This window comes from Triticum dicoccoides, chromosome 2B (genome assembly GCF_002162155.2).
Source record: "Triticum dicoccoides isolate Atlit2015 ecotype Zavitan chromosome 2B, WEW_v2.0, whole genome shotgun sequence".
NCBI classification, from domain to species: domain Eukaryota; kingdom Viridiplantae; phylum Streptophyta; class Magnoliopsida; order Poales; family Poaceae; genus Triticum; species Triticum dicoccoides.
The window spans coordinates 468,498,045-468,506,173 of NC_041383.1; the positions used below are offsets into that span (position 1 = coordinate 468,498,045).

Genomic DNA, 8,129 nt, shown 5'->3' on the forward strand with positions numbered 1-8,129 from the left:
GGGGACGGGGGCGGGCCCAGGGCGGCGAGGGAGACGACGGCGGCGGCGACGAGGGGCGGGGACGGCCGGGGTCGGCGACGAGGGGCGGGGGCGGCGACGTCGATGGGGACGGTGTCGATCGGGGCAGGGCGGCGCGACGGAGAGGGAGAGGAAACAGAGGGAAGAAACAAGGGAAACTGAAATTTTTTAAGTGTTGTATATATAGGATGGACCTTTAGTACCGGTTGGAGCCACCAACCGGTACTAAAGGTCTGTTTTGGCCAGGCCAAGCGGCGGGAAGCGACCCCCTTTAGTACCGGTTTATGCCACGACCCAGTACTAAAGGGGGTGCGCTGGCGCAGGTGCGGTGCGGCAAGTTTAGTCCCACCTCGCTAGCCGAGGGGCGACCACACTGGTTTATAAACCCCCGTGCGGTCGCTCTCTCGAGCTCCTCTCCAAAGCAGGCTTACTGGGCCTACGTGTTCTTTGCAGCCCTGTGGGCCCACTTGGCCTTTGCGGGCCTGCATCCTGGCCCAACGACAGGTTGGGTTTCTAGTCGTATGCAGGCCGCTCTGGCCTAGTAGGCGGGCTTTTTTTATTTTATTTTTTGCTTTATTTATTTTTGTGTTGTTTTTTTGTGTATTTAGAGTTTCTTTGTGAACATTTTTGTTTTAGGTACAAAAAAATACAAACTTTTTGTTAGGGCTTTTTTTATTATTATTTTGCTTTATTTATTTTGTGTTGTTTTTTTTGTGTATTTAGAGTTTCTTTGTGAACATTTTTGTTTTAGGTACAAAAAATTACAAACTTTCTGTTAGTGCCCGTAGTTTTCAAATTTGAATAGTTTAAATTTTGAATTATTTGAAATTAGTGTGAATCACTAGTTTGTGAATAACTTAACTTTAAAAATCAGTAAAGGCATGAAAGAATTTGTTTGCACATAAAATTTCTTCGCGTTTTAAATGCCAAAACACATAACTACCCTAACTATTACAGAGATTCCCCTCTCGGTGCGAAACATAGAAGAAAGTGATGATAGCTAGTGAAGCCGATCACATCCCAGATCTTTGGGTGTGAAACTTTTTCTTCGCGTGTGTTCCTTTGCGCCGTAACCATGGAAAATCTTCATCATTTAACGGGATGCTCGGGTCAATATTCACTGTAAATGGAGCAATTTCATCAAACTTTTCATAATCTTCTGACTTGTCTGTCTTGTCATCCACTCCCACGATGTTTCTCTTCCCAGAAAGAACTATGTGCCGCTTTGGCTCATCGTACGATGCATTCGATTCCTTATCTTTTCTTTTTCTTGGCTTGATAGACATATCCTTCACATAGAAAACCTGTGCCACATCGTTGGCTAGGACGAATGGTTCGTCTGCATACGCAAGATTGTTGAGATCCACTGTTGTCATTCCGTACTGCGGGTCTTCCGTTACCCCGCCTCGTGTCATATTGATCCATTTGCACCGAAACAAAGGGACCTTTAAACCACGTCGATAGTCAAATTCCCATATGTCCTGTATATAACCATAATATGTTTCCTTTCCCGTCTTGGTTTCTGCATCAAAGCGGATACCACTATTTTGGTTGGTGCTCTTCTTATCTTGGGCGATCGTGTAAAATGTATTACCATTTATCGCGTACCCTTTGAAAGTCATTATATTCGAAGATGGTAACTGGGACAGCAAGTACAGGTCATCTTCAATAGAGGTGTCATGCATGGTACGTGTCTGCAACCAGCTGGCGAAACTCCTGGTTTGTTCACGTGTAATCCAGTCATCAGACCGCTCCGGGTGTTTGGAGCGTAGCAAATTCTTGTGTTCATCCATATACGGAGCCACCAAGGCGGAATTCTGTAGAACTGTGTAGTGTGCTTCAGTGAGAGAATGTCCGTCCATACATATTATTTGTTCCCCTCCTAGCGTGCCTTTTCCATCCAGTCTGCCCTTATGCCGCGATTCAGGAACACCAATCGGCTTAAGGTCAGGAATAAAGTCAATACAAAACTCAATGACCTCCTCATTTTGATGGCCCTTGGAGATGCTTCCTTCTGGCCTAGCACGGTTATGAACATATTTCTTTAAGACTCCCATGAACCTCTCAAAGGGGAACATATTGTGTAGAAATACAGGACCCAAAACGTTAATCTCTTCGCACAAGTGAACTAGGACGTGTGTCATGATGTTGAAGAAGGATGGTGGGAACACCAACTCGAAACTGACAAGACATTGCACCAAATCATTCTGTAACCTTGGTATGATTTCTGGATCGATTACCTTCTAAGAGATTGCATTGAGAAATGCACATAGCTTCACAATGGCTAATCGAACGTTTTCCGGTAAAGGCCCCCTCAATGCAACCGGAAGCAGTTGCGTCATAATCACGTGGCAGTCATGAGACTTTAGGTTCTGGAACTTTTTCTCTGCCATGTTTATTATTCCCTTTATATTCGACGAGAAGCCAGACGGTACCTTAATACTGAGCAGGCATTCAAAGAAGATTTCCTTCTCTTCTTTGGTAAGAGCGTAGCTTGCATGACCCTGATGTATGTCGTCTTCTTCGTGCATACATTGCTGGTCCTCCCGTGCCTCAGGTGTATCTTTTATCTTCCCATACACGCCCAAGAAGCCAACCAGGGTCACGCAAAGATTCTTCGTCACGTGCATCACGTCGATTGCGGAGCGGACCTCTAGGTCTTTCCAATATGGCAGGTCCCAAAATATAGATTTCTTCTTCCACATGGGTGCGCGTCCGTCAGCGTCCTTTGGAACAGGTTGTCCACCAGGACCCTTTCCAAATATCACCTTCAAATCCTTGACCATATCATGTACATCAGCACCAGTACGGTGGCGATGCTTCGTCCGGTGATCCGCCTCACCTTTGAAATGCTTGCCTTTCTTTCTTACGGGATGCCTGCTCGGAAGAAATCGACGATGTCCCAGGTACACATTCTTCTTACAACTATTCAAATATATACTGTCGGTATCATCCAAACAGTGCGTGCATCCGTGGTATCCCTTGTTTGTCTGTCCTGAAAGGTTACTGAGAGCAGGCCAATCATTGATGGTCACGAACAGCAATGCCTTTAGGTCAAATTCTTCATGTTTGTGCTCATCCCATGCACGTACACCTGTTCCATTCACAGTTGTAAGAGTTCTTCAACTAATGGCCTTAGGTACACATCAATGTCGTTGTCGGGTTGTTTAGGGCCTTGGATGAGCATTGGCATCATAATGAACTTCCGCTTCATGCACAACCAAGGAGGAAGATTATACAAACATAGAGTCACAGGCCAGGTGCTATGGTTGCTGCTCTGCTCCCCAAAAGGATTAATGCCATCTGCGCTTAGACCAAACCATACGCTCCTTGCGTCATCTGCAAACTCCTTCCCGTACTTTCTTTCGATTTTTCTCCACTGCGACCCGTCAGCAGGTACTCTCAACTTTCCGTCTTTCTTACAGTCTTCTCTGTGCCATCGCATCGCCTTGGCATGCTCTTTATTTTGGAACAAACGTTTCAACCGTGGTATTATAGGAGAATACCACATCACCTTGGTAGGAATCTTCTTCCTGGGGCGCTCGCCCTCGACATCACCATGCTCATCGCGGCTGATCGTATAACGCAATGCACCACATACCGGGCAAGCGTTCAAATCCTCGTACTCACCGTGGTAGAGGATGCAATCATTAGGGCATGCATGTATCTTCTGCACCTCTAACCCTAGAGGGCAGACAGCCTTCTTTGCTTCGTACGTACTCTCGGGCAATTCGTTGTCCTTTGGAAGCATATCCTTTATCATTACCAGCAACTTTCCAAATCCCTTGTCAGATACACCATTCTCTGCCTTCCATTGTAGCAATTCCAGTGTGGTGCCCAGCTTTTTCTTATCACCTACGCAATTCGGGTACAACAATTTTTTGTGATCCTCTAACATGCGCTGCAACTTCTTCTTCTCCAAATCACTTGCGCAGTTTCTCTTTGCATCGGCAATGGACCGACCTAGATCATCAACGGGCTCATCTGATGCCTCTTCTTCAGCTTCTTCCCGCATTGCCGGCTCAGCTTCTTCCCGCATTACCGGCTCAGCTTCTTCCCCCATTGTTGTATCATCGTATTCAGGGAACCCATGGCCAGGATAGCTGTCGTCGTCCTCTTCTTCTTCATTGTCTTCCATCATAACCCCTCTTTCTCCGTGCTTGGTCCAAACATTATAGTGGGGCATAAAACCAGACTCAAACAGGTGGACGTGAATGGTTCTTGACGTAGAGTAATTGCGACCATTCTTACAGCCAGCACATGGACAAGGCATAAAACCATCCGCCCGCTTGTTTGCCTCAGCCGCAAGTAGAAAAGTATGCACGCCCTCAACGAACTGGGGAGAGCATCGGTCATCGTACATCCATTGCCGGCTCATCTTCATTACACAACACCGAATAGACCAAATTAATACAAGTTCATACATAAAGTTCATACAACACTTAAATGCAACAAACAAATAACTCTCTAGCTAAAGCATTTAAATGCAACAACAAATGCGATCAAGATCGCAACTAAGGTAACAATTGATCCAACAGCATAATGATACCAAGCCTCACTATCGATGGCATATTTTCTAATCTTTGCAATCTTCAAGCGCATTTTCTCCTTCTTGATCTTGTGATCATCGACGACATCGGCAACATGCAACTCCAATTCCATCTTCTCCCTCTCAATTCTTTTCAATTTTTCTTTCAAGTACTCGTTTTCTCTTTCAACTAAATTTAACCTCTCAACAATAGGGTCGGTTGGAATTTCCGGTTCACATACCTCCTAGATAAAAATATCTATGTCAACTTGATGGGCATAATTTGTCATAAACACGAAATGCAACAAATAGTTTTAAAAGAGAATATACCACATCCGAATCATAACAAGGACGAGGGCCGACGGGGACGGATATCAAAACCATGGCACTATGTATAACAAATAACGTACGGGTAAGATAATTATTATACGAGTAACTATATATCCAAATCACACAAACATCAATTTTTTATATAAAATTTCATGAACAAGAGGCTCACCACAAGGTGGTGCCGGCGACGGGACGGTGCGGGTGATCGACGGTGGTTACGGCGGAGATTTAGAAGGCACTAAGTAAACCACACCTACATATGCAAACTAAGTGTTATTTTAACCTCAAATTGCATATAAATCAAATACTAGCACATATATATATTTCCTCCCAAATTACTAAACTCACAAATTAATAACTATATAAAGCATTGCAAGAGCTAATCTAGCAATGTGAGATGAAAGGACAAAGTTGCTAACCTTTGTGATCATTTGAATGGATGGGGGCCTTCAAATCTTGACAAATTTTGAGCAAAATGTGTGATGAGCTCGAGAGGAAGAGGGGAAGAACAGAGAGGAGAGGGGAAAGGGGAAGAACAGAGCGAGCTCGGGTGGACGAAGGGTTTATGTAGGACGACCTTTAGTACCGGTTCATGCCAAGAACCGGTACTAAAGGTGCTGGAGGGGGCCCAGACTGACAACATCCTGCCACCACTCTCACCGGTTCGTGGCACGAACCGGTGCTAAAGGTTAGCCACGAACCGATACTAATGAGAGCGGCCCGGCTAGCCGTTGAAACCGGCACTAATGTATACATTTGTGGGCTCAAATACAAACCGGCACTAATGTGCTTCACGTTTGACCCTTTTTCTACTAGTGTAATCAGAGCCACCCCAGCCAATAATCACAACTGATGTTAAAAAACAATTACTAATGAGATTGTAAAGATCTTATTCAGATCGATCATAATACCATGAGGTGCTGCAAATGATGCTTCACCAATAAGGGACTTCTCTAGATCAGGTTCCCCACGTCTTTCTCTGTAGCACAAGAACTGAACTTTCTCGATTTTCCACCACAGGCTCAGGAATGCAATGTAGTTTCTAAGAGCCCGGCCAGGGTAATCTTGATGACATCCATGATCATAAAATCCAAACAGGAGCTGCATTACCAAATAAAAGTGTTGAGAAATAAGCAATGCATATATGGAAGGTTCGATTGAGAAAGTTGCAATAAGATATAATATTTTTGCGTATTATACATGAGGAGGATTTGAGAAAAATACTAGAGACTAATCATGGTGTAGATCTTTTGGAGGAGAATCCTGTAGTTAGAAAAAGCCTAGATCTAGATATTTTAGGTATGGGATCTTAAATATTCATGCATAAGAAATACTCCATACTTCCCATAATATAAGACCGTTTTGCAAGCTAACATAGCATGCAAAACGATCTTATATTGTGGGAAGGAGATAATTGGGGAGAGTTCTAGAGTAGAGATAATATCTACCGTAGGGTTTGGATAATTATTGCCACATGGCAGTATCTACATTGTAGAACTATAAACAAGGGTGACATCCCTCTCACCAAAGCAAGCAAAAAGAAGAAAAGAAGCTACAAATATGAAATCTTAGAAATGGCCATAAAGGAGCCAGAGTGTATAGATAGCTACTAATCGTATTAATAATTTTATAATATGAAAAAGCTAACCAGCCTTAATTTTAAAGATACCTCCGAACGACTAGAGAGCCGCACGATCCGCATCTAATGGTCCCGCTTTTCTTTATTGATTTTTGTTCGCTTCTACCGCACCACCTGCCTGATTTTTTGGCGGTTACTCACAAATTCTGCTGGTACCTCTCCGTAGTTAGTTTTCCGTTCGTTTCCTTTTCTAGGCTTTATAGTACAAAAAATTGCCCTACAGGTGGGATTCAAACTCGATACCTCCTGAGTGAGGACCAAGTTTTTTTTTTTGGTTCCGTTTTTTTTTGGTAGGGGCCGGAAAATCTGGTTTTCAGAAAATCTCAGCGGTTCCGGATTATTTTTGCCCGAATTTTTTTAATGAATTTTGAATTCAATTACCTCTAAATATATCTAGTTTCACAGTAGCCTACATGCAGTGCTTATTGTAGCAGTGCTCACACGACCTGCCTTCCTTTGGAAGATCGCGAGTTCGACTCCTTGCTGCCGCACGGGCCACCAATATTTTTTTAATAAGAGTTGAAAGAAAAAAGATTTATTTTGCAAAACATCCATATATATATATATATTAATATTATAAAGCAGGCCAGTGGAAGCTCGATCCCGCGACCTCGCGAATTGAACGTGCACTCGTAACCGCTGCGGTAGAGGCGTTGCTGTGTCAACGAGTGCATAGGAATACTCTATGATCATTTTTACAGTTCAAATTCAAATTATTCAAAAAAAATCATCCGGTAACAAGTTTTCTCGGAGGGTAACGGAAGGGCCGGTTTTCGAAAATCTCGTCCGAAAAAAAAAACTGGTGAGGACTAAAGCCCACTACCGACTAGGCTACCGAATCGCTTATGCATGAATGTTAGGTAAGATCTTCTATCCACACAAATCGCGGTTGAACCTAGTAGCAATTAGGACATGGAACCAGCAAATTGGGAGTTTGACCGGCTCGGTCACTGGTCATATTTTTGTGTTAACTTTTTTGTTGGTGCTTAACACTACATGAGAAGACTTTGTTGTAGGATGAATTTTGCACGATGCCCCAAAGACAAGGTGGATGCCGGTGATTCTCGCCAAATCCAAAGGGTGTGGTCTACCTAGCCTCCGTGGCAACTATGTAGTTACCCAATGGCATATGCTACAATTATCAACAATGCCAAAATTTTAGTTACACAATTGCACCGTCCATACTACACACTTGGTAACTACTTAATCTCTACGTTGATAACTACTTTGTATCTACACAAACTTTGATATGGGAAAAAAAAGTTATTGAAACATTCTAGGATAACTTCCATTTAAATAGCATGGTAATTTACGCACTGCAGACCTGATAACTTACGCGCAAACACCGCGGTAACTTTTGACCCAAGAAAATAAGTTGTTAAAACATACCCCGGTAACTTCTAAGGAAATATCATGGTAGTTTACACACTATAGAGATGATAACTTACATGCAAACACCGTGATAACTTCGACACAGCAAAAAAAATGTTGAAAACGTACCCCCGATAACTTCTGTGCAAATAGCATGGTAATACATGCACCACAGACCTAATAACTTACGTACAAACACCACGGTAACTTTAACCCGAGGAAAAAGTAGTTGAACCCCCCTCC

General features: G+C 43.3%; 1 pseudogene; it reads right to left on the reverse strand.

Annotated features, from left to right (window-relative positions):
- LOC119367850 overlaps positions 1-8,129 on the reverse strand; it is a 29,427-nt pseudogene that overhangs the window by 18,973 nt on the left and 2,325 nt on the right.